The sequence below is a fragment of the Ursus maritimus genome, unplaced genomic scaffold, assembly GCF_017311325.1.
Source record: "Ursus maritimus isolate PB19 unplaced genomic scaffold, ASM1731132v1 scaffold_10, whole genome shotgun sequence".
Taxonomy (NCBI): domain Eukaryota; kingdom Metazoa; phylum Chordata; class Mammalia; order Carnivora; family Ursidae; genus Ursus; species Ursus maritimus.
This window is the reverse complement of record NW_024423344.1, coordinates 56093463-56120351: the sequence shown is the minus strand read 5'-3', so window position 1 is coordinate 56120351 and position 26889 is coordinate 56093463.

Here is a 26889-nt window from a genome sequence, read left to right as displayed (position 1 = left end):
CCAACCAACTTATTTTGGCTTCTATAACGATTCTGGGGATACGGGAGATAAGATAAAAAAATAGTATAGTGAGTAAGACTCTGACAATAACCCATGCAAGCTGATGGTATACTGTGGAAATGAAAGAAGGATTTAAAGAGAAAAAACAATTCATTATATTGTGGGTAAAATTTTTAAAATACGTAATAAACAAAACATGAACAAATATATAAAAGCAGGCAGCATAAAAAATATTAACAAATTGAAAAGCAGAAAAAGCTGCAAAAGTTAACATTTCTTCTGGGTCTTGAAAAGGAAGTTTTATCTAGATTTTATGCATTGATAAAGTAAAGGTAACTTATAGAAATCAAATTTGAAAGTGTTGGGACAACATTGGTGCTGTGAATTCTCTACTACAGAAAGCCTCGCTGAGATAGACTACAACTTGCAACATGGTCTGTTGCTTTCAAACCTGATTTACACATAGTTTTATTGCTAAACCAGTTCTCTTTCTTGTTCTTCTAAAGCATTAATTGACTTTTTGTGTGTGAATTACTGTTTATACATATCCGCTTTTGCATTTATGGGCAAGGAATCTGGATTAAAGGTGCTTTGGGAAACAGCTTTCTGTTGACAAGTAAGATGTCTTCAAGCAGCACTAAGGGAGTCATTCCTCCAAAATTTATGTTCTAAATGTGTATGGAGATTGCTGTTTGTTGAAACTTAATATACCCACGGATCCCTCTAAAAGATATAAAATATTAATATTACATATGAAATTTACAGTTTAAAGATAAAATTCATGAAACAAATTGCAATAGCCACTCATTTCCATATGCAGATCATTATACATGCATTATACTAGGACAATGAAACAGATGCTAAACCAGAAATCCTTCTCATACAAACACACAATAATATTGATTCATTCAGCAACAATGTGTTAAATATTCCAGACAGAGTACTAGGTTTGTGCTTTATTGTTGAAAACAATAATGGACAAGACCCTAATCTTTCTCTTGCTTAGAATATTGGCTGAGACGGTTACATGGTGAAGCATATTGAGTCAAGTTCATGAGTTAATGAACTCCTATACTGTTAGTCTAGATCTATGCTTAGATCTCTTTTAAGTAACTCAGAGAAATGGAATTTTATATAGCATGAAAAGGGCATTTTATGCCGCTGGATTTTTGGTATCTTTCTTTCTCTAAAGAGAATTCTTTCCTGAGGGTCCTGGGTGGCTCAGTTGTTAAGCGTCTGCCTTTGGCTCAGGTCATGATTCCAGGGTCCTGGGATTGAGCCCCATGTCAGGCTCCCTGCTCATCAGGGAGACTGCTTCTCCCTCTACCCTCTCCCCCTGCTCATGATCTCTCTCTCTCTCCCCTCTCACTCTCTCTCTATCTCAGATAAATAAATAAAACCTTAAAGAGAGAGAGAGAGAGAGAGAGAGAGAGAGAGAATTCTTTCCCAAAAGCTCTAAAGAAGAGAAAATCATTACAATTAAGAGGTAGGCAGAGCTAGCTTTCCAGCACTGCATTAGCAGAGAGATAATGATAGCCTTATTTCAAAGAAAGTATCTTTTTAATCCTTTACCAGTATATTACATAAACTATCCACCTTTTTTACATTTGGGACCTTTTACCCTTAGCATACTCCTGAATTCCTTTCTTGGAATTCTTTAGAATTCCAATAATTTTTATTAAAGTGATCATTTAAAAGTGAAACCTGCATTGATTTCCCATCACACATACAATAAAAAGGTAAAAGAAATCTTGGTATTGACATTTGAGCTCCCTCTCCAAAATTACAACATCCTATCCTATACACATCCCACTAGAGTAGAACATTCCTTGTTTATTCCTGGAGTAGAGAAATGGAAAAGACGGGATGACTGCAGATAGATTATTTTCCAAGAAAGAAAAAGGACAGAGAGGAACATAACTATTGCATGCACAAAATCTCTGAACAAATCACAAATATCTTTCCTACTTCTCTGGACACAGAGCAGTGAGGGCTGTAGGGAGCCAGTATTTCCCTCAAAACACATTGGGAGTGGGAAAGAAGCTTCCATTCCGCACCAGTAATATACATTGTACCCATGTGGACCTGGCTGATCTGATCTCTTCATATTCTGCTCCTCCAGCTGCACTGAACTTAAGTTGCAAGTTGCTGATCTGCATTTCTGCCTGTTTAATTCACTCCAGTCTCCTAGTATGTGCAACATAGCTGTCATATAGTGAAGAGTAAATAAATATCCCCTGCATAAATGAGTGACAAGATGGTCAAATCAATGTTTAAATCATTGATTTCCTTTTTTGATTTCTCACTTTATCTCAACACGTCCGTCCTCTGATTCTGACGCCACCTATTCCATCAGTAAATGCTGTATGAGGAAGGGTATGCTGCTTTATTTTCCCTTTCTTTCTTTCTTTCTTTCTTTCTTTCTTTCTTTCTTTCTTTCTTTCTCTTTCATTTTTTCTTTTCTTTCTCTTTCTTTCTTTCTTTCTTTCTTTCTTTCTTTCTTTCTTTCTTTCTTTCTTTCTTTCTGATGTATTTCAACATACTGATAACTCCCTTTCCCTTTCTTCTCCTTTCTTTCTTCTCTTCCTCTTTTCTCTTTTATTCTCTTCTTTTTTTTTCTTTTCCTTTACTGTGGTAAATAAGATACAAATTTTGGAAGCTAGAGGAAGGCTAAGACAACTTCAAGTTGTTTTTAAAAACTCTTAATGAAAGCATATCAATCTTTTCAGTGGCTAATGTCATAAAAGTTTTTTTGTTTGTTTTGTTTTTTAGTTTTAATGGATCATTTGTTTTTTTCTAGAGAGCTATCCAAGTTTATTATAATACAAACAAGGGACACTATGAGGAAAGTGATAAAGAGAAGGAGACAGATGCTAGGAAACCTCTGGGTAATGTTGTGAGGTTGATGGGAACTGGAGGGAATAGCCTGGGGGTACTAGGCAAGTAGGCTCAAAGAAACCATTGAGAGGAAAACTTGAAATGTCTTGAAATATTATTGGATCAGACTTCTCATATTGTTTGCATATAGAACTCCAGTCTATATGCTGTCTGTAAGGGTGAAGCACTACCATGGCGCCAACTGACCTATACACATCTAAACAGACCACAAAGGCAAAGACTTGAACCACTACTAATTTGAGTCTTGACAGAATGCCTTGTGATCATTGTGTTCTAGAAAGAATACAGAGGATGGGAGTCTTGTAGAGAGTGCTGTGAGGCCTCCTTCGTTCAACTCCATATCTCCCCTTGGAGGCTATCACAAATGGTTTTCTTAGGCTCCCCAAGTTCTGATAAGGTAGGGGTTTTTTTGACTTGCTATCTCATATTAGAGCTGTAGAACATAGAACCATTTAGCTGCAGTCTAGAATTGGCTCCACAGCTACAATTTGTAAGGTAGTCATTCGGCCCCCATTGATTTAGTATTCTCTTTTATATATACAAAGTGCTTGAGACAAGAATCCTAAGGAGCTAGAAACATGTGCTTATTCTTCTCTTTGCTGTCTTTACACATAATGCATATATATATATATATATATATAAAATCTAAAATGGTCACCTTGTATCTTTACCATTTGAGTTGTTCAGGCCTTACTTTTTAGGAATGAGCTTTACACTATTCAATGATCATTCAAGGAGATAACTCAGAATCATCTGCACTAAGAATGCTCACCAGCAAACCATTCAGAGGGCTCTATGGTCTGTCTGTGCCGTGATTTCTTATTAAATCCACATCAGGAAAACCAGTAAAGCCTTCCCTCTACAACATTTCTTTCTTTTTTTTTTTTTTTTAATAATGATTTTTTAATATATTATGTTAGTCACCATACAGTACATCCCCGGTTTTCGATGTAAGGCTCGATGATTCATTAGTTGTGTATAACACCCAGTGCACCATGCAATATGTGCCCTCCTTACTAATCCCCAGCTTATCCCATTCCCCCACCCTCCTCCCCTCTGAAGCCCTCAGTTTGTTTCTCATAGTCCATAGTCTCTCATGTTTCATTCCCCCTTCTGATTACCCCCCCTTTCTTTATCCCTTTCTTCCCCTACTGATCATTCTAGTTCTTATGTTCCATAGATGAGAGAAATCATATGATAGTTGTCTTTCTCTGCTTGACTTATTTCACTTAGCATTATCTCCTCCAGTGCCGTCCATGTTGTAGCAAATGTTGAGAACTCGTTCTTTCTGATAGCTGAGTAATATTCCATTGTATATATGGACCACAACTTCTTAATCCAGTCATCTGTTGCAGGGCATCTCGGCTCCTTCCACGATTTAGCTATTGTGGACATTGCTGCTATGAACATTGGGGTGCATATGGCCCTTCTCTTCACTACGTCTGTATCTTTGGGGTAAACACCCAGTAGTGCAATGGCTGGATCATAGGGTAGCTCAATTTTTAACTTTTTAAGGGACCTCCACACTGTTTTCCAGAGTGGCTGTACCAACTTGCATTCCCACCAACAATGTAGGAGGGATCCCCTTTCTCCACATCCTCTCCAACAATTGTTGTTTCTTGCCTTGTCTATTTTTGCCATTCTAACTGGCGTAAGGTGGTATCTCAGTGTGGTTTTGATTTGAATTTCCTTGATGGCTAATGATTTTGAACATTTTTTCATGTGTCTGTTAGCCATTTGTATGTCTTCATTGGAAAAGTGTCTGTTCATATCTTCTGCCCATTTTTTGATTTGTTTATTTGTTTCTCGTGTATTGAGTTTGAGAAGTTCTTTGTAGATCTTGGATACCAGTCCTTTATCTGTAGTGTCATTTGCAAATATATTCTCCCATTCCGTGGGCTGCCTCTTAGTTTTTCTGACTGTTTCCTTGGCTGTGCAGAAACTTTTAATCTTGATGAAGTCCCATAAATTCATTTTATCTTTTGTTTCTCTTGCCTTTGGGGATGTGTCATGAAAAAGGTTGCTTTGGCCGATGTCGTAGAGGTTGCTGCCTATGTTCTCCTCTAGAATTTTGATGGATTCCTGTCTCACATCGAGGTCTTTCATCCATTTGGAGTTTATTTTTGTGTATGGTGTGAGATAGTGGTCAAGTTTCATTCTCTTGCATGTAGCTGTCCAATTTTCCCAGCACCATTTATTGAAGAGACTGTCTTTTTCCCACCGGATGTTTTTTCCTGCTTTATCAAATATTAGTTGCCCAAAGAGCCGAGGGTCCATTTCTGGGCTCTCTATTCTGTTCCATTGGTCTATGTGTCTGTTTTTGTGCCAGTACCATGCTGTCTTTGTGATCACAGCTTTGTAGTACAGCTCGAAATCCGGCATTGTGATGCCCCCAGCTTTGTTTTTCCTTTTCAACAGTTCCTTGGAGATTCGGGGCCTTTTCTGTTTCCATACAAATTTAAGGACTGTTTGTTCCAGTTCTTTGAAAAATGTCCTTGGTATTTTGATCGGGATAGCATTGAAAGTGTAGATTGCTCTGGGTAGCATGGACATTTTAACTATGTTAATTCTTCCGATTCATGAGCATGGAATATCTTTCCATCTTTTTATGTCTTCCTCAATGTCTTTCAAGAGTGATTTATAGTTTCTAGAATATAGGTCCTTTACGTCTCTGGTTAAGTTAATTCCAAGGTAACGTATGGTTTTTGGTGCTATTGTAAATGGGATGGATTCCCTAATTTCTCTTTCTTCGGTCTCGTTATTCGTGTATAGAAATGCAACTGATTTCTGAGCATTTATTTTGTATCCTGCCACGTTACTGAATTGCTCTATAACTTCTAATAGTTTGGGAGTGGCTTCTTTTGGGTTTTCCATATAGAGTATCATGTCATCTGCAAAGAGAGACATTTTGACTTCTTCTTTGCCAATTTGAATACCTTTGATCCCTTTTTGTCGTCTGATTGCTGTTGCAAGGACTTCTAGTACTATGTTGAATAATAGTGGCGAGAGTGGGCATCCTTGTCGTGTTCCTGATCTTAAGGGAAAGGCTTCCAGCTTTTCCCCATTGAGAATAATATTTGCAGTAGGCTTTTCATAGATGGCTTTTATGAGATTGAGAAATGTACCTTCTATTCCTACACTCTGAAGGGTTTTAATCAGGAAAGGATGCTGTATTTTGTCAAATGCTTTTTCGGCATCGATTGAGAGGATCATATGGTTCCTGAGTCTTTTCTTGTTGATATGATGTATCACGCTGATTGATTTGCGAATATTGAACCACGCTTGCATCCCAGGTATGAATCCCACTTGATCGTGATGGATAATCCTTTTAATGTACTGTTGGATTCTATTAGCAAGTATCTTGTTGAGGATTTTGGCGTCCATATTCATTAGGGAAATCGGTCTGTAATTCTCCTTTTTGAGGGGGTCTTTGCCTGGTTTGGGGATCAAGGTAATATTGGCCTCATAGAATGAGTTTGGTAGCTTTCCTTCTGTTTCTATTTTTTGAAATAGCTTTAGGAGAATAGGTATTATTTCTTCTTTGAATGTTTGGTAGAATTCCCCAGGAAAACCGTCCGGGCCTGGAGTTTTGTTATTTGGAAGGTTGTTTATCACTGACTCAATTTCTTCATAATTAATTGGCCTGTTTAAGGAATCAATTTCTTCCGGTTTCAATCTTGGTAGTTTATAGGTTTCCAGGAAGGATTCCATCTCTTCCAGATTGCTTAGTTTATTGGCATATAGCTGTTGATAAAAATTTCTAATAATCCTTCCAATTTCAATGGTGTTCGTCGTGACCTCTCCTTTTTCATTCATAATTTTAATAATCTGGGTCCTTTCTCTTTTCTTTTGGATAAGTCTTGCCAGTGGTCTGTCAATTTTATTGATTCTCTCAAAGAACCAGCTTCTAGTCCTGTTGATCTGCTCTACTGTACTTCTGGTTTCTGCTTGATTGATTTCAGCTCTAATTTTGGTCAACTGCTTCCTCGTGCGTGGATTAGGCCTGTCCCTCTGTTGCTGTTCCAGCTTCTTGAGGTGAGAATATAAAAACTGCATTTTAGATTTTTCTATTCTTTTGAGTGAGGCTTGGATGGCTATGTATTTCCCCCTTAGGACTGCCTTTGCAGTATCCCATAGGTTTTGGACTGTTGTATTTTCATTCTCATTGGTCTCCATAAATTGTTTAATTTGATTTTTGATTTCCTGGTTTATCGAGTCATTCCTGAGCAGGATGGTTCTTAGTCTCCAAGTGTTTGAGTTTCTTCCAAATTTTTCCTTGTGGTTGAGTTCCAATTTCAGAGCGTTGTGGTCTGAGAATATGCAGGGGATAATTTCAATCTTTTGGTATCGGTTGAGACCTGTTTTGTGTCCCAGAACATGGTCTATTCTTGAGAATGTTCCATGGGCATTAGAATAGAATGAGTATTCTTTGGTTCTGGGGTGTAGTGTTCTATATATATCTATGAGGTCCAACTCGTCGAGTATGGCATTCAAAGCCTTTGATTCTTTGCTTAGTTTTTGCCAGGGTGTTCTGTCTATTTCTGAGAGTGGAGTGTTGAGGTCCCCTACTATTAATGTATTTTTATTTATATGTCTCTTTATTCTGGTTAAGAGTTGGCTTGTGTATCTTGCTGCTCCCCTGTTGGGGGCATATATATTTATAATTGTCATATCCACTTGTTGAATACTTCCCTTAAGAATAATATAGTGCCCTTCTGCATCTCTAACTATAGTCTGTAGTTTAAAATCCAATTTATCTGATATGAGAATTGCTACCCCAGCTTTCTTTTGAGGTCCATTTGCGTGAAAGATGGTACTCCATCCCCTTACTCTCAGTCTGAATGCATCTTTGGGTTCGAAATGAGTCTCTTGTAGACAGCAAATGGATGGGTCATTTCTTTTTATCCAATCTGCAACCCTGTGGCGTTTTATGGGATGGTTCAAACCATTTACATTAAGACTGATTACTGAGAGATATGATTTTAATGTTGCCATGTTGCCAGTAAAGTCTTTGTTTGTATTGGCTGTGACTTTCTGTTCTGTATCACTCTTGGGGCCTTTTTACTTTTATAGAACCCCCCGTAATATCTCCTGTAGGGCTGGTTTCGTGGTTACAAAATTGGTTAGTGACTGGCGATTCTGAAATGTCTTTATTTCTCCATCAATTCTGAATGACAGCCTTGCTGGATAAAGGATCCTTGGCTGCATGTTTTTCTCTGAAAGAGCTTTAAATATGCTCCCCCAACCCTTTCTCTCATTCCAGGTCTGTGTAGACAGGTCTGACGTAATTCTGATGCTTTTGCCTTGGTACGTGAGAAATTTCTTTGCCCTGGCCGCTTTCAATACTGTATCCTTGCATCTAATATTTGCGAATTGCACTATGACGTGACGTGGCGTAGGTTTGTCGTGGTTGAGCTTGGGAGGGGTCCTCTCTGCCTCTTGGACACGAATGTTTGTTTCCCTTGCTAGATTAGGGAAGTTTTCAGCTACAATTTGTTCAAATATCTCTTCTAGACCTCTGTTTTTCTCCACCCCCTCGGGGATGCCGATGATTCTAACATTGGATCGTTTCATTGAGTCAGTAATCTCCCGTAACCTACATTCGTGGGCGTGGATTTTTTTAAGACCATCTTCTATTTTCATTTTTTCCTCTATTAACCCATCCTCCAATTCACTAACCCGTTCCTCTGCTTCTGCGACCCTGGCCGTCAGAGCCTCTAGTTTTGCCTGCATTTGGCTCATAGAATTTTTAATTTCTGTCAGATTCGCTCTCATTTCTGTCCTTAGGGATTCTATATTCTCAGTAACCTTTTCGTTAATAGTTTTTTCAATTCTACTCATCATTTTGACCATCGTTACTCTGAATTCCATTTCTGATAATTTGGTTACATCCATATCCATTATTTCTGTGGCAGAGGCCACAGAATCACTGTCTTTTCTTTGCTGGGGGGGGCTTCTCCTTCTTGTCATTCTGATGAAGAGAGGTTGCGGGGTTTCCAGAGCCCAAATTATTGACTGGGTCCCAGGCCGTGCCCCTTGTTTTATAGGGATCTTAGGGATGTGGGCTTCTTCTTTAAAGATTTTATTTATTTATTTATGTGGCAGCCAACCAGCGAGAGAGGGAACAGAAGCAGGGGAGTGGGAGAGGAAGAAGCAGGCTCCCAGCGGAGGAGCCCGATGAGGGACTCCTTTCCGGAACGCCGGGATCACGCCCTAAGCCGAAGACAGGCGCTCAATGACTGCGCCACCCAGGCGCCCGGGTTGTGGGCTTCTTGATTTTTCAGCCTGCCTTCTGTGTTCTGGGGGAGGGGCCTGCCGCGCCGATACTCAGGCAACCCTGTTTGGGTAGAGTCTCCGTGTCCCCTGCGAGGGAGGATGGGGATGGGCACTCTCTGAGCCGGTATTTCCAGGCTTTTGTTCTCTGGCGGCTTTCCCTGGCGGTTTGCTGTGCCTCTTCTGAGAGTCAGAGCAGCAGCGGCCAAATTTCAGCCTCTGTCACGGAACAGAAGGATTGCGGCCCGTTCTCTACTAATGTTCTGGCCACTTTAACTCTGTTGGCAGAAGCTGCATTGTCACAGAACAGAGGGATTGCGGCCCGTTCTCCACTGATGTTCTGGCCACTTTAACTCTGTTACTGTTGGTGCTGCTCAACCCTGCAGCGTCCCGGGATGTGCGCCCCACACCCGGCGTCCCTGCCCTCACTTCCAGGGCCGGGCGCGTCTCTGTCCCTTTGTGTTTCTAATGCCGCCAGCCACCGCCGCCCGCACGCTCCCGGGTCTCCGGTCTCAGTCATGCCCGGTGAGCACACCTGGATTCCGGAGTTTCGTGAGAAGCCTGGTGGCGCGCGCACCCGGTTCAGGGTCTCAGTCTGCTGTTTCGCGGTGCCGACGGCGAGTCCGCCCGCTCCCGTGCAGGTGGCCCGCCAGCCGCCAGCCGCCTCAAACGCTCCGGGAGTTCTCGGTCTCAGTCTGATCCCGTGAGCACACCGGGATTCCGGTGTTCGGGAGATGCCTGGTGGCGCGGCTCACGGCTCACCGGTCTCAGTCCGCTCTCTCAGGTGCTCCTCTGTGAGTCCGCCCGCCCCCGTGCAGGTGGCTGCCGCTTCCGCGCCCAAACGCGGCGGTCCCTCCCCTTCCCGTATCTTCCGATATCTGTGCACGGTTTACAGCTCCCCTCTTCGTACCTCAATACTCAGCGCTGGAGATGTTCATTTGTAGAGATCCAGATGCGTCATCCTGCGTCTCAGGCTGATTCCGTGGTTATTTAGGCTGGTCTGGTACCTATCCAGCTCGACTCAGGGGACCGGCTGAAAAAGGGGTCCCCTACTCCTCCGCCATCTTAACTCCACTCTCCTCTACAACATTTCTAAGCAAACTATGAGATGTGGGCATACTAAGCATCAGTGGAGAGGAACAGCAGTGCTTGCTCTTACTCTTGCTCTCAATTTAAGAGCACAGGTTAAGTTAGTGAAGCATGTACCTAGTTTTACTGGTCAAGTTCCATGTCTAAATGTGTCTTGATTTATTCTCATGTCTACGTACCCACCGTCACCAAAGTGGGCAATTAGCAAGCAGATACAAAAGCAGGAATAGGCAAAAGAAAACAAAATTCTGATGGCAGGTAAGAAAACTTTTTCACAGATTTGGTCATTGATCTGCATTCTCTCAAACTCAGAATTGGAGAAGACAGAGAACTGAAAAAATTCTAGGGCAACGTCAGAAAGTGTAGATCATATGGAAGTGCATTTATAGATTACTGAGTACTATTTATCCTACATTTAAATCCGAAAGTACATGAAAGTGATGACTCAATGAGACATGACTGAATGAGTAACAAAGAAGAGGTGAATTTGCTCAAGAAATAATGAATACAGATCTATAGTGTTTAATAATTTGGAGAGGAAATATAAATAAAATATAAATAAATTTAAAAAAAATCTTCACCTATCAATCTTTAAAGCACTAAGTTACCCTCAATATATGTTCCTTTTACTAGAGATGGAATGTTCTCAGAACTATATGTGGAATTTGTTACCTTTTCCAGCTACTAATCCTAAATCAAATGAAAAGGAAATGTTAACACTTTAAAAAGTTTCAATTTACACATATTATTTTGTTGCAAACAGCATAGCAAAGTGTTAAAACAATTTGATTAAAAATACTACATTTAGATAGACTTCTTTGGGAAAGTAAAATATATGTATTAAATAATGGATACAGGGAAATATTTAAAATTTCTCTCAACTTTTTTTTGTAGGGATTTTTAAGTGAATGATGGAGAGAGAGTATCAAATACATGACATTTAGATTCTATTGGTTATATTTTTAAGACTGTTTAATTTAGATATGCCAAAGGTTTAATTTTTAAATACCACTGTTTACAATACATTAAAAACTACTACTTTATCAGACTTAAATTTCTGACAAAATATCTGAAATGTAATTTCTAAATAAGCAAAGTAGTATACTGGTTTACAAAAACTTCTTCAAAAGTTTTGAGGGAAAAAAGAATATTGAAAATAACTACTCCATTGTAGACTTAGCTAGCTTCATGTAAAGGACTAGGCAGAATCATTTCTGCCATACAGACTCCTGATTAGCATCTTTAAGATGTTAACGAGACACTCCAGGAGTGGGAATTACTGATTTAGGCACTATTAAACAAACAAACAAATACCCTCTCCCTGTTTTGTAGTGTAATGTTCGCTTACACACACTCACAAACCACTTTGTCAGACTCAAAGTATGTTCAAAGCATAGTGCAGATATTATAAGTCTTCCACATAACAGTCAAAATGATCCTTCTGAAAAATATAGATATGATCTTAATTTGCTGATTAAAACCAATGACTTTTCCTGGTCCTGTGAATAAGATGTAAATTCCATAACAGTGTTTATAAGGCACTCCATGATTTCTTTTCATTACCTGTGTAACATCATTTCAAGACTCTCTTCTTTAATGTGCTGGGGGGGGAAATGGTTTACTTGCCATTCCTAAAGCACCAAATCCTTAAACATTTTAGTCCTTTGCATTTGCTGTTCTCATTTTTCTATACATGGCTGGCTTTTCCTCATCCTCCGATTCATATATATTTTGTTATTTAAAAAAATAGTTTTTGCTCTCTGACCTCTGTCTACCTTGACTACGCTAAGAAGCCTTCTCCTTTCCGACCCTATTAATCTCCACCTCAGCATCTTCCATTTTTAATTAGAGCATTTATGATACTTTTAAATGACGTTCAGTTTTACTGATTTACATTCTTTTTGTCTCTCCATCATGAGCTCCAGCTGACTAAATTTTATAAGGGGACAGACTATTTCATTCGCCAATGTATACCCACTATGTAAATCATGCTTAACATGTAAGTTCTTGAACGTGTCTATTAAATAAACGAATTTGTGGTGTTCCATACTTTTCAGTGTCATCAGAAAATAATCTCTCAGCAGTTGGGTTGTAAAGTCAACCTCTTTGCTTAAGAAAAGGCTAATCCTCAACACACTGGACATTTTATTAAAATAAGACTCTGGTGTAATTTTTGTTATAGTCTCCTAAAGTATTAATTTCAAATAAAAACCCATTCAGATTAATTTTGAATAAAAACCTATTCGGACATAACTGAGTTGGCAAGATGGATATATAACTTTTAATCATATATATCTAATCCTGTCTTGCCTTCTTAAGATTATTTTGCTCTAATTTAGCATCTATTCTTTTTATTAATAAAGTGAATATATTTCTAAAATGCTCATCATGTAACAAAATCCATCAAATGTAATTTACCTGTGTTATTTCATTAAAGCTTTATGACAATTCACTGGGATAGGCATTATCATCTGTATTTTATTAAGGAAAACATGAAGAGACACAGAAGAAACAGAACTTGCAGAAGAATAAAGACTTAGATACTTGCAGAGCTGGGATTTAAAAGCGTATTTGTATGCTAAAGTGTTACTACTACTGAATTTATTATACATTTAGTGTTACTTTCAACTTTGCAGAAAATTTACAAGTCACTTCAAGACACATAAGCATACTAAAACAAAGACTTCTCAACATTACATAATTTTTTAAAACAGCCTCAAAATGTAGACATATTTTATTGCTGGAGGCATCATTCTTGTAAGAAAAGTGTGATTTTTTTATAGAGTAAAACTTTATATTTTTTTTAATGGCAGAAAATATTCTTGCAGCTACCACAAGAAAAATGAGAACTAAAGAAGATACAGAACTGAAAAATAACTGAGAACAAGAAAACAAACATGAAGTGTATAGAGAACAAAATACCTCTTATTGTAAAAATCTCTGAAGGAGTACGCTATCAGGAAAAAAAGGAATGTGCAAGCTAAACTTCATTTTTCATTTTGTTTTGTTTCTCAGTTCAAGGTTAGGAATGTGAAATCCAATAGATTACAAATTCCAATCTATACAGCCTGCATGACAAGCACAAAATGTTGCCTTAATTCTTTTCTTTTTACTATTGTAGTCTGTCATTTAAATATATATGTCTGATAACCAATGAAGGAAATGATTTGAAATTATCACTGCAACCTCATTTATAGAGTTTTTGATGCTTGCTGAATATGAAAGAAGAGTAGCAAATATATTTAAGCCAATTATGGTTTTCTCCATAATTGTGATTCTGTAGAATCCTCAATTTTATATAAAAATCTATATAATTATGGGAAATGAAATGGAGTTGCATGATTTAGTTTTAACATAAAATAAGAATCCTCTTCTTAACTGGTACACAGAGGAGACAGCAGGTTTTGAAATTCATGTGAGCAAATCCCATCAGCAGAGGGCAGAAGAGATGACTATCTCAATGTGAAATATGAGAATATAAAAACATAACTGTTTTTAGTTAAATAAAATTATGCACATTTAAACTATGGATTTATTTTGCATCAATCTACATTCTAATACACATACAAAAAGAGCGTTTCTAGTAAGTTAGAAAATTCATCAAATATTCGTAGTGACAGAAGCAAGTATCACAAAAGCATATAATCCCATGTCATGGAGGCAAAAATCTATATAACAATTGTATATACTGTCCATCTAAGGCTCAAGAACATATGTATTATTTGTTAAGTTCATAAACATGAAGATTTTATTGACCTTTATAAGTACATGCAGAACTGACAGAATATTTAAAATGGCTATGTTAATAGTTTACCTTCATTCCTTCTTAGCTAAACTTATCAACTGAAGAAATGTGAATGTTAGACACATACTCAAATGATCTTAGTAGTCTTTATCTCTTCTGTTCTGTAGAGAGAAAGCCAGTTATTTAACACATTATCAAATGCCCTTTGTAACTACTTTACAAAGGAGTTTCAAGGTTTGCACTCAACTTCCATAGGCTAACAAATGAGACAGTGATCTCTGTCTTGTGAAAAAATATATATATTTTGGATTATATATCTCATTATCATCAGAGGTTTTATTCACATGAATGAATCACATGTACCTCCAGGTCTTATTCTACTTTTCTGCTCCCACTTAGAGTAAATTCCGATAGAATTTTTTTATACTTGTTCTCCTTCCCCTCCTCCTTCTTTCTTGAATTTAGGTAATGCTTAGCATGAAGATTATCACTGGAAAATTACCAAGTCAAAGGGTGAATGCATTAGCTATATTTTCTTTTCCATTTTCTTAATTCAGTTGAGTAACACTACCACACCAACCAGTTTCTCCTCCTCCTCCATTAAGAGGATGTCATTAGGAGCCTTATACTCTGAGATTAACTTCAATTACCACTCCTCTTATCTTCACACATCTACCAGCAAGGAGTCAATAAGAGGCTCTAGGACTAAGGGTTCTCTTGGCAAGACACTCATATCTCCCAATGCCAATAGGTTTAAAATTTATCAAAATTTTCACCTGTAAAACCACCAGATCTCATCACATGTTGCCCTTCATTCCACATTATGTCAATCACCACAAAAATTCTAAGACGCTCAGGTCATCTCTCATCTAATGCACTCAAATCCCCATTAAGTTCTTCATTCCTTCTTTATGACCCCACCTCTCTCCTCCTAAATCTTGAAATACTTGCAATATGCCTTTTGGAACAGATAATCAATTGTCTGTAAAATTGGTTCTGGGTATATTCACCCAAAGTATCTTTGCATAGACATCTTTTCCACAAGCACTTTTGCTGCAAACATTTTTTCCACACTACTAATTGGCCATGAGACACTTTGACACTTTGGTTTCACAGCTGGTTGATAGCTTGGTTTCATTCCTCCATTGATGCACTGACCCATTTTTATATTATATAAATCTTAGCCTTCATAATGTTCTATACAGTGACACAGAGTTTTGAATCCACATTCCTCACAGAACTCGGGAGCATCTATTAATGGACATGTGACAATATGCCAAGAACAAACAGTAGTGTAAAGGGCTTTCACAACACTATACAAAGCTCGGTTACAAATATGCATCTTAGTATTTGGAAGCAGGTATCTCTCTCTTTAATTATTTTAAATTTTATTAAGTTTTTATTTTTATTTCAGTAAAATTAATATACAGTGTTATATTAGTCTCAGGTATATAATATAGTGATTCAATGATTCTATACATTGCTCAGTGCTCATAATAATAAGTGTACCCTTTAATCCCCATCACCTATTTTACCCATCCCCCACCCAACTTCCCTCTGGTAACCATCAGTTAGTTCTCTCTATAGTTAACAGTCTGTTTCTTGGTTTGTCTCTCTTTCTCTCTTTTTCCCTTTGTTACTGCTGTTTCTTAAATTCCACATATGAGTGAACTGATATGATATTTATATTTACCTGACTGATGTATTTCACTTAGCATTATGCTCTCTAGTTCCATCCATGTTCTTGCAAATGGCTAGTTTTCATTCTTTTTTATGGTTAACTAATACTCCGGTGTGTGTGTGTGTGTGTGTGTGTGTGTGTGTGTGCATGCATGCGCATGCTTATCACCTCTTCTTTATCCATTCATCTACAGATGGACACTTGGGCTCCTTCCATAATTGGCTATTGTAAATAATACTACAATAAAAATAAAGATGCTTATATCCCTTCAAATTAGTGTTTTCATATTCTTTGGTTAAATATCCAGTAGTGCAATTACTGGGTTGTAGGGTACTTTTATTTTTAATTTTTTTGAGAACTTCATACTGTTTTCCACAGTGGCTGCAGGAGTTCTCAACCCCACCAGCAGTGCACAGGGGTCCTTTTTCTCCACATTTGTGCCAACACTTGTTGTTTTTTGTCTTTTTGATTTTAGCCGTTCTGCCAGGTGTGAAGTGGTATCTCATTGCAGTTTTGATTTGCATTTTTCCTGATGATGAGTGATGTTGAGCATCTTTCTATATGTCTGTTGGCCTTGTATATATATTTCTTTGGAGACTTATGTTCATGTCTTCTGCCCATTTTAATTAGATTATTTTGGGGGGTGTTGTATAAGTTTTATAAGTTCTTTATATATTTTGGATACTAACCTTTTATTGGATATGTCATTTGCGAATATCTTCTCCCATTCAGTTAGTTGTCTTTTAGTTTTGTTGATTGTTTCCTTCACTGTGCAGAGCTTTTTATTTTGATGTACTCCCAGTAGTTTTGTTTTTGTTTTTATTTCCCTTGTCTCAAGGAACATATCCTGAAAAATGTTGTTATGGCCATTGTCAAAGAAATTACTGATTGTGCTCTCTTCTAGGATTTTTATGGCTTCAGCCTTCACACTTAGGTGTTTAATCCATTTTGAATTTATTTTATATATCATGTAAGAAAGTGGTCCAGTTATATCCTTTTGCATGTAACTGTCTGCCAACTGTCCATTTGTTGAAGAGACTGTCTTTTTTCCATTGGATATTCTTCTCTCTTTTGTTGAATATTACTTGGCTGTATAACTGTGGGTTTTTTTCTAGGCTTCTATCCTGTTCTGTTGACCTAAGAGTCTATTTTTATCCCAGTACCATACTGTTTTGATTATTATAGCTTTGTAATAGAACTTGCAATCTGAATTGTGATGCCTCCAGCTTTGTTTTTCTTTTTCAAGATTGTTTTGACTATTTAGGGTCTTTTGTGGTTCCACACAAATTTTAGGATTATTTGTTCTAGTTCCGTGAAAAATGGTGTTGGTATTTTGATAGGGATTGCATTAAATCCGTAGATTGCTTTGGGTAGTATGGACATCTTAACAGTATTTGTCCTTCCAATCCATGAGCATGAAATATCTTTCCATTTCTTTGGATCATCTTGAATTTCTTTCATCAGGGTTTTATAGTTTTCAGAGTACAGGTCTTTCACCTCCTTGATTAACTTTATTCCTAGGTATTTTGTTCTTTTTGATGCAGTTGTAAATGGGATTGCTTTCATAATTTCTCTTTCTATTGCCTCACTCTTAGTGTATGGAAGTGCAATGGATTTCTGTACATTGATTTTATATCCTTACAGAATTCATTTATCAGTTCTAGTAGTTTTTTGATAGAATCTTTAGGGTTTTCCTTCGAATATCATGTCATCTGAAAATAGTGGAAGTTTTACTTCTTTACCAATTTGGATGCCTTTTATTACTTTTTCTTATCTAATTGCTGTGGCTAGTATTTCCCATACTGTGTTGAATAAAAGTGGTGAGAGGGTCCTTGTCTTGTCCCTGACAGGGGAAAGGCTATCAGGTTTTCCCCTTTGAATATGATATTAGCTGTGAGTTTTTTTGTATTTGGCCTTTATTGTGTTGAGGTATGCTCCCTCTAAACCTACTTTAGTGAGGGTTTTTATTGTGAATGAATGTTGTACTTTGTACTTTGTCAAATGCTTATTCTGTACCTATTGAAATGAAATTCTGTACCTGTTTTTTTTAATCTTTTCTCCGATACCTCTTTCAATGAAGGAAAATATTTTAGCATTAAAAGAAAAAGTCTGATGCCAAACGAGGAATATCAACAAGGAAAAAGAAAAGTACAATTCTGTGAAGGAAAGACTTCAAAGGTAAGTACACAAATAAAATTGGTGTGGAATGGCTGTGAATCCACACAATACATTTTTAATGTATTTAAATATTTTATATTTCCCAAGAAAATATTTTTTAATTTTGCTATTTATTTTTTATGTTTAATTATGTTGTTTTTAATGAATGCCCCTTTTATTTTTCATCATTTTATCTTTTATGGCAGAATCGCCTTAAGGCTTCTTAGTTATGCAGCAAAATTGTTTGCAGAAAAAATGCTTGTAGCAAGATATCTATGGCCTAGATTCTTACAGTGAGAATACCAGACATGAATTTTCACCTATCTTCTGAACCTCTGTTCTAAATGTTTCCTTTGACTTCTTGATCTAACTGAAAACTAGCTCTCCCCTAGGAACATGTCCTCTCCTGTTCTCAAAACTCTTAGCTACTTTCTCTACACTCTTTTTATAAGATTGGGCCAAGAAATGAAGTAAGTGTCTTCCTTGCTGCTTTCAAATCATTTTTTTCTCCTTTTCCATTAAACATTCTCAACATTGATTCACATGTGAACAGACCATAAAGCCCAATATTCCTGATTATTATAGTCATCTGTAGATTCCCTATGTTGATTGCCTTCATTCAGTCAATATTTTAACTCCTAAATCTCTGTTTACTCTGTTAACACTATTATTTACATATTTGGGTGATTTCAATATCCACTTATCTGTCCTTCCTTCCAATACTTTTGACTCTCATTCCTTGACCTCATATCTTTCAATAATTTTGTCTTCTATCTAACATCAGTCATTCATTCCTGTAGTGGTAATATAGAATTGCAAATCACTTCAACTTCTCCATTATTTCAGTATCAATATCTTTCTATCCTGATCTACAGAATAATGCAATTACCATCATCCTTAGATTTTTCCCTACAACAAGAATGTAAAATTCACTTATCTTACAACTTTTTACGAATTTTAACTGTCATTTCCACATTTTCATCTATCTAACTTAAATTATTTGTTATAATGTTATAACTACTCTTCTATATATAGTTTAAAATCAAGTGCCTTCTATTTCTTCCTAGTCTCTTCAGAAAATCCCATTTTTAAAAAAAATGTGTCTCTACTTTAATTCTACACTTGCACAGAGATAAAAGACGTAAAAAGATTAATTCGTCTTACCTTAGATCCATGGCCATTAATCTAAGAGGCCCTAAAGGCTGTAGGTAAGCATATTAGTGTTTCATAATTAGATTATGAAATAATAATATTATTCTTTTAAAGTCTTATACCTTCTCCTCTCTCCCCAGGTTTGTTAAATACCTCCCACCTTCTTCATTGCTTTGGGTAATCATGCTTTTCCTTTTACTGACTAGTACTCTTTTTTTTATTGAGAAAGAAAATCCAGTGTTCTTTCAGTGTCATTAACCATATATTTTTCCTTTCTTCCGATATCTAAAGATAAACCATCTCTCTTCTTAGGGCCATCCTGTCTTCTTGTACATAGGACCTGTCCTCTTTTGCCTTTTCATATCATTCTGGTAATTCAATCCTCAATCTCCCTCTTTCTCTTTCTCTCAACTTTTTTTCACATTCAGCTGTGTCCTTTCCTTCAAACTTCAGCTGAAGTTATTTATTTCATGTTAACACACACACACGCACACACACACACACACACACACACACTTTGTTGACAATAACCTAAATGTTGCTCAACCCAAAGGTCAATTCTTGTCCTCACTTTTCCTGACTAATGGATTAATTTTTTTCTCTTCAAATTTTCTTCATTTGACTTATATTTTTCACTTAAAACAATAGGGTTTTTTATGACCCTGCTCTGTTCTGTGATATCAGTAAAATATGTCAGAATAAACTCTTATTTCAAATAAACTACTGAATTTGAAATATGCCTCAGGGAAAATCTGTTCAATGTTTAGAAATGGAAACTGAAAGCTGAAGAAAGCTGAAGCCAGAAGAAAGATAACATTCTCATCCCTACATACACAGAAATAACAATATTTAAAAGATGATTGCTAAATATTAGGGTATTTCCTAATATGCTAATTCATTCTATATCATAAATTAGAAGTTTAATTTTAGCATGCTCAAGGGTATTTAGTGATGGGGGAAATGGGCTTTCATCTCACTTATTTAAAGTATACAAGTTCAGTTTTTGAAACATTGGTACCATTTAGTATTCATGAGTCCTGGTGGCATACCCATAAACAGTAACACAAGCACATAGTAGAGAAGAATTCAACTAAAGCAAGAGATGAAGACCATGGCCCATGAGACATGTGACAGGAACTCTCATACCTAACACAATAAGATTTTGTATTGAAGTGTGTTTTCTATAAGCTGTCTCATAAGATCCAGGAAATTTTGGTAATTGCATTAATGTTAATGCTCTCTACCCTCTACCAAGAAGATAATGAGGCATAGGTGAAGCTAAATTAGAAACGGTAGAAGAGGTATTAAGAATACAGATAAGAATGCTCTTTTCATGTTCAGAACCGTCTTCACAATGTCCCCTGAATTATGCATGTAGGCAATTGTGAATAGACAACCTGCAGTCTAGTTTGCTTAATTTGTGAATGTTTACAGCCATTATCTGGTAGCATCTGAACACTATGCAATGATCTTTAATGATTTCCATTTTGAATAAAGACTTATGTTCACTTATTAGCCTATTAGGAATATACTTTGTTTAGCTTCAACAATGGACCAATGAATTTCCATTTCTAAGGAGATTCAAAGATGTTATAATGAAGCAGGTCATGGTTTTTAAACATAAAAATGAAGGTAGTTTTTAACATGTGTATGGAATGCCATAATAATCATAATTATTTCTTTAATGCACTTTTATCATTGTAACAACTTATTAGCTACTAAGCACACACAGATTTGATTATTTTGTCCTATCTTCAGCAAGGATCTAGATCATCCAGAATATGTTGTAAAATAACTATAGCAGTACAGGGAGAGAAAAAAAGACAATTAACTAAGGCAAGTATTAAGTAAGTAAATTATACTTTCTTTAAGCTTCTCTGGGATGAATTTATATTATGAGCCAACTGCTTTCTTACTTTTTCCCCCCATTTTTAACAGCTTTATTGAGGTATAATGGACATACAATAAACTGTACATTTTATGTATACAACTCTGAAACCGTCACCACAACCAAGATTCTAACTTACCATGAACGTATCCATCATCCCCAAAAGTTTCTTTTTGGGCCTGTTTGTAGTTTCTCCCTCTGTTCCAACTTTGCTTTTATTGTCTTCTTTTTCTTTTAAAAACATTTTTGGTTTGGAAAAAAAAATTGTGCTACGTATGTTTGCTATTTGCTATATAAGTCATCTTTCTCAAATAAGGGATACTCTTACTTAGGTTCTACTAAAACCTAATTTTTATCATGTAGGGAATACTGATTTCATAAATATGAATTTTGTTCCTTTTATTAATTGCCTTTAGTTGAATATATTGAGGATATTGAAGGAAAAATGTTATTGTAGTTAGACTGCATAGTACATTTCCCATTCAGACATGATCTTTCAAAAATAAGATAATCAAAAATAACATAAGAATCTCTTTGAAAAAGCTAATTTATATAAACAGAATTCTAATAGGTTTTTTGTGCCTCCCATTTATGGAATTTTGAGGATGCATAAACTTTTCAATATACAGAAATATCTTCAGAACACCTTAGACAATTGTCACTGTCTTTTAGAATAAATATCAACATATAATAACTATCTTACTGGGAAATGAAGGGTTTAAAAAGTTATAAAAATTAAGAAATGGGTATACTTCAGACAAAATACATTCCTTGATATTTTCTTATGCATATTAAATAGAAACCTGATAGATATTAAATAATACTTAGAGTAATCTTGATGAAATCACTTCTAAAACTTGCTAGAAAAAGATTTTTTGCTGACATTTTGAGATTTAATTATAAAAGCCTACAATATACCCAAATAGAATATTCCTATAATGCACTGTGAAAATTGGGGCATACCATGTTTTAGATCTTGTTAACTCTGATTCATAAAATGTGACATTTCTTATGGCATTTGCAAGACAGTTAATTCATCCCGCAAATCTCATAATATTTTCTACACTCGAAAAGCTTTACTCTTTAGTAATAAAAACTATTTTTGAAGAGATAGAAATTATATAGATGTATAATGTGATAAATATTAGATTATGATATAACCTATAAACTAACCCACTCTGGAATGCTGAAATACCCGTTTCCAGATGAACAAGATGCAAAACAACTACAATAAAATGTTAACTATCAGCTTGGCACAGTATTTTTTTATGCAGCTGTAACAAAGCTTTAGCAATGAAATCTAACCTTTTCATTGTATATGCTTCTCTAAATAGTGTCTTTGCAGAAAATTTTGATATTAGTAATAATAATATCATGTGACCAGTCTATAAAATATTTATAATTTTTACTCTTATTAGAGAAAAATAAAAATATACTAAATACTCATTTGTGAAAACATCAAGTGCTATTTTTAAAAGTTTAAATGTTATACCCTCAGCAGATCTACAATATAGGGAAACACAATGATTTATAACTTTTTAGTACTTTTTGTGAAGTAAGCTTATAGAAGATTGTAATGTAACTCTTATTTGAGAAAATAGTGAATATTATATAGGATTCTTTAAAAAGCCCACAAATGTGAAAAAAAACTGCCAATAATAAAATATAACTATGTATTATTACATTATATAATTTTTTGTCTACACATTCAGAATTTGACTATTCCAAAATGAAAACCATTTAAAAATTATTTTTGTCATTCTCCTTTTGAAAGAATGATAATCCTGTAAACAAAATCATTGTATCATTAGGTTTCATACTATTTTTAAGTGGTTCCAATTTCTCTAGAAAATGGTATATTTAAACATTTTGGAAGTCTTTCAATTGTCTGTAAGCTAGAAACATTTTAAGTTGTGACTGTTTTTAAAAATATATGCAAATAATAGAAGTTCCACCAAGATGCCCTTCAGTAAGTGAATAGATAAATAAACCAAATAAACTGCATTAAATCCAGACAATGAAATATTATTCGGCTCTAAAAAGAAATGAGCTACCAAGCCATGAAAAGACATACACAAAACTTACATGCATATTACTAAATGAAAGTAGCCAATCTGAAAAGGCTACTACTATGTGATACTAACTATATGACATTCTGGAAAAGGCAGGGAATAATAACAAGGTTAGTGGTTGCTAGTGGTTGGGGGATGGGAATAAATAGAGCACAGAGAGTTCTTAGAGCAGTGAAAATACCATGCATGATATCATAATGGTGAACACATTTACCTGAGTCAGGAGAATATACAACATCTAGAATGAACCCTAATTTAAATAGTGGATTTTGGATGATTATGATATGTTAATGTAGGTTCATTGATTATAAAAATGTACCACTCTGGTGCAGAATGTTGATAATGGAGAAAGACTATGTATATATGGGGACAGGAGGTATATGGGAAGTTTTTGTACCTTCCCCTTGATTTTGTTGTGAACTTTAAGCTTCTATAAAAAAATACTTAATTTTTAGAATTCCCATAAATAATCATTGATGAGACCCACAGAAGGAATGAGTTATCCCATATAAACAATGCAATATTCCCATTCAACCATAAATCACCATGAAACATGTGTTGTAGATCTTCTGTAACTCATATCATTCTAACATTTTTATAAATCATCTGCTAATATTCCCTGGAGACTTCTTTGATAACGTTTTCTTTAATAGAAATGAGACTATTATGAATTGGTTTATGGAGCAAAGAAATCTGTGCAACATGCATGACATAATGTTGCTGGCAACTCAAAAAAAAAGTCAAAGAAAAGGTCTTTAGTGTGTACTTGTAAAACAGAATGATGGCTTAATCACTGAAATTCCAATAGGACCCATCTCAAAAGGAAAAAAAAAATTAGAAAGGAGAAAGACTATGATTTCCAAGGAGCTACCTACACTGAGAAAGTGCTATAGTTAGGAGGGTTTATATTTGGAAACAATAATGCCTTAGCAATTGTGAGCAGAGGAAGGAGACATGAGGAAGTACAAGAAAAGAGGAGAGAGTAAGGGAGGGTTAGCAGTGAGAAAAAAAATTGTGGGACTGATGAGTCACTTCAGCAGCAGCAGAGTCTAAAAGGGCACAATGAAATATATTTCTAGACAAATTTTACAGATTTGTTCGCTCAGTGTTTTCTTTCCAAAAATCCCACTACTTTTTGTACTAAAACAAAACAAAACAAAACAAAAGATTTAGCATCAGATTTGTCTTTTTTTTTTTTTTTAAGTGTAATACTATCCTAGGGAAATCCCAATTTTCTGAAATACATTTTGAGGGTTTTTTTGTTTTGTTTTGTTTTGTGTTTTGGGTGGTTTTGTTTTGTTTTGTTTTGTTTTTAGTTTGAAGTAAAATAAATTCCCAGGTGCACCTTGGATTGAACTGTTACCCAAATGTGAGGAAATAATCTCCCTCTCTGACTACATTATTATTATTATTATTATTAGGCTTCTGGCTTAAAGCCTTGTCATGAGTCAGACCTATGCTCTAAAATCATAGGAAACCAGAAAGGTACAACTGTGATATGGGAGAGAATATGATATTTGAGACTGTGGATGCTACAATGAGAATTAAATTTTGATATTTCTAGGAAAGTTGACTAAATTGATTAAGTGTAATAAAAACCGCCATAAACTTGCAATCTGGAAATTTATTTTTAGCCCATAGACATCTGTTGTATTAAGAAATTTCAGGTATTTTTGAATATATGAAATTGAAATTATTCTAGGCTTTTGCTGTAGTAAACATGGTTCCCTCATCTGACAAATTAGATTTTACAGTGGGATTTAAATTTAACATACTTTAGAAATACTGGTATTGGTCATTTGCCATTAGAAACAGAAAATTAATGAGATATCTGGAACACTATGCCAAGGATTAGGAGATGAAATATCTATGTAGAGATGCCCAAACATTTTGGCCAAGAAACACTAATTTGTGGAATACACACCATGACAAGATAGCTAGACTAGATATGTCATAGCAAACATTTTAATTCTCTTTGGGCTCTGATGTGTTTAAATTCTATAGGATGTCTTCTAGGACTGCAGTCCTGGCCACACCTTGATCAGATTTCTAGCCTCCAAACATGTGAAAGAATAAATTCCTGCTTTTTAAGCCACCAAGTTTGTGGTAACTTGATATGGCAGTACCAGGAAATTAATACAAGTTTAAATAGCAAATTTAACAAATGATTAATAAGAATTTCTGAACAGAGAATGTAAAAAAACAATCAACAATCATGAAGATTCTTTTTGAGAATTTTCCAGATCGATGGAAGACAAATTGAAGAAGTGTAATTTCATGAGCAGGAAAAGCAAAAATTGATCCACATCTAAATCCACAATGGAAAACTGGAAATCACCAAAAACAAAACAAAACAAAATATCCTAAGAACAATAACCAGTGTAATTTCATAACAGACTTCCAAAAAAATGTCACGTCATAGGGAAAATCATAGGAGATACTAAAAAACTATTTCAAGCTGAATTATAAGGAAAATAAGGCATATGAATTGTGGAACACAGATAAAAAGATTCTTACAGGGAAGTTTCCAGTTTAAAAAAGCTTATATTAGAAAGGAAGACAAATCTAAAATCAATGGCATAACTGCCCAAATTAGAAAGCTAGGAAAAGAAAAACAAAATAAATCCTAAACAAATAAAATGAAGGAGATCATAAAGGTTAGGACTGAAAAATCAGTGATACAAAACAGACAATGGAGAAAATTAAGCAATCCAAAATCTGCCTCTTTGAAAAATTTAGCAACATTGATAAATCTTAGAGTAATCAGTAACACAGAGAGAGAACACACAGGCAAACAGCAGGTATGAAAAAGAGATCTCTCTTCAGATTCTACACACATGGAAAGAAAATGTTACAAGAATGTGACAAATGGAAAGATGCCAATAAATTAGACGGTTTTCATGAAATGGATACATTTCTTGAAAACTGTGACCAAAACTAACATGTGATGAATAAAAATCCAAAGAACTTTACGTTTTTAAAATACACTGAATTTATTCCCAAAATCTTCAAATAAAGAAATTCACAACAACAATGATTTCATTGGTAAATCACAATTTTAATAAATCTAAGGAAGAAATGACAGCAGTCTTTCTTTTTCAGCTAAACAAAGGAAACATTTCTAAATTATTTTCTGAGGCCAACATATTCTTTATAAAACACCTAACAAAAATTTGTCATAAAATCATGAAATAACTTATAAGTACAAAGCAACAAAATATCACGTAGATTCTAGCAATACATAAAATGAATAATATATGTGACCAATATGAGTATATATTGCAGGAATTCAAGTGCAGTTTAAAAAAAAAGAGGGGGCACCTGGGTGGCTCAGTCATTAAGCATCTGCTTTTGGCTCAGGGCGTGATCCCAGGATCCTGGGATCAAGCCCCACATCGGGCTCCCTGCTCCCCTGGGAGCCTGCTTCTTTTTCTCCCACTACCCCTGCTTTTGTTCCCTCTCTCTCTGGCTGTCTCTCTCTGTGTCAAATAAATAAATAAATAAAATCTTTTAAAAGAAATTTAAAAAAACAAAGAAAAAGAGGGCTAAAGAGACAAAAGAAAATAGAAGAAAAAGTCTATGGTTAACAATATACTTAATTAATGGTAGAATATTGAAAAATGTAGCCGTAGAATTGAAAACACCACCAGGCTGTGGACGCCTGGATGGCTCAGTCTGTTAAGCAGCTGCCTTCAGTTCAGGTCATGATCCCAGGGTCCTTGGGATAAAATCCCACATCCAGCTCCCTGCTCAGCAGGGAGTCTGCTTCTCTCTCTGCCTGCTGCTCCCCCTGCTTGCGCACTCTCTCTGACAAATAAATAAATAAAATCTTAAAAACAAACAAACACCAGGCTGTCTGTTCTCCCCATTTCTGTTCAACACTGTATTGCATACATGATCCAGGAATTTAGGAAAGTTCAGAAAGCAGTAAATT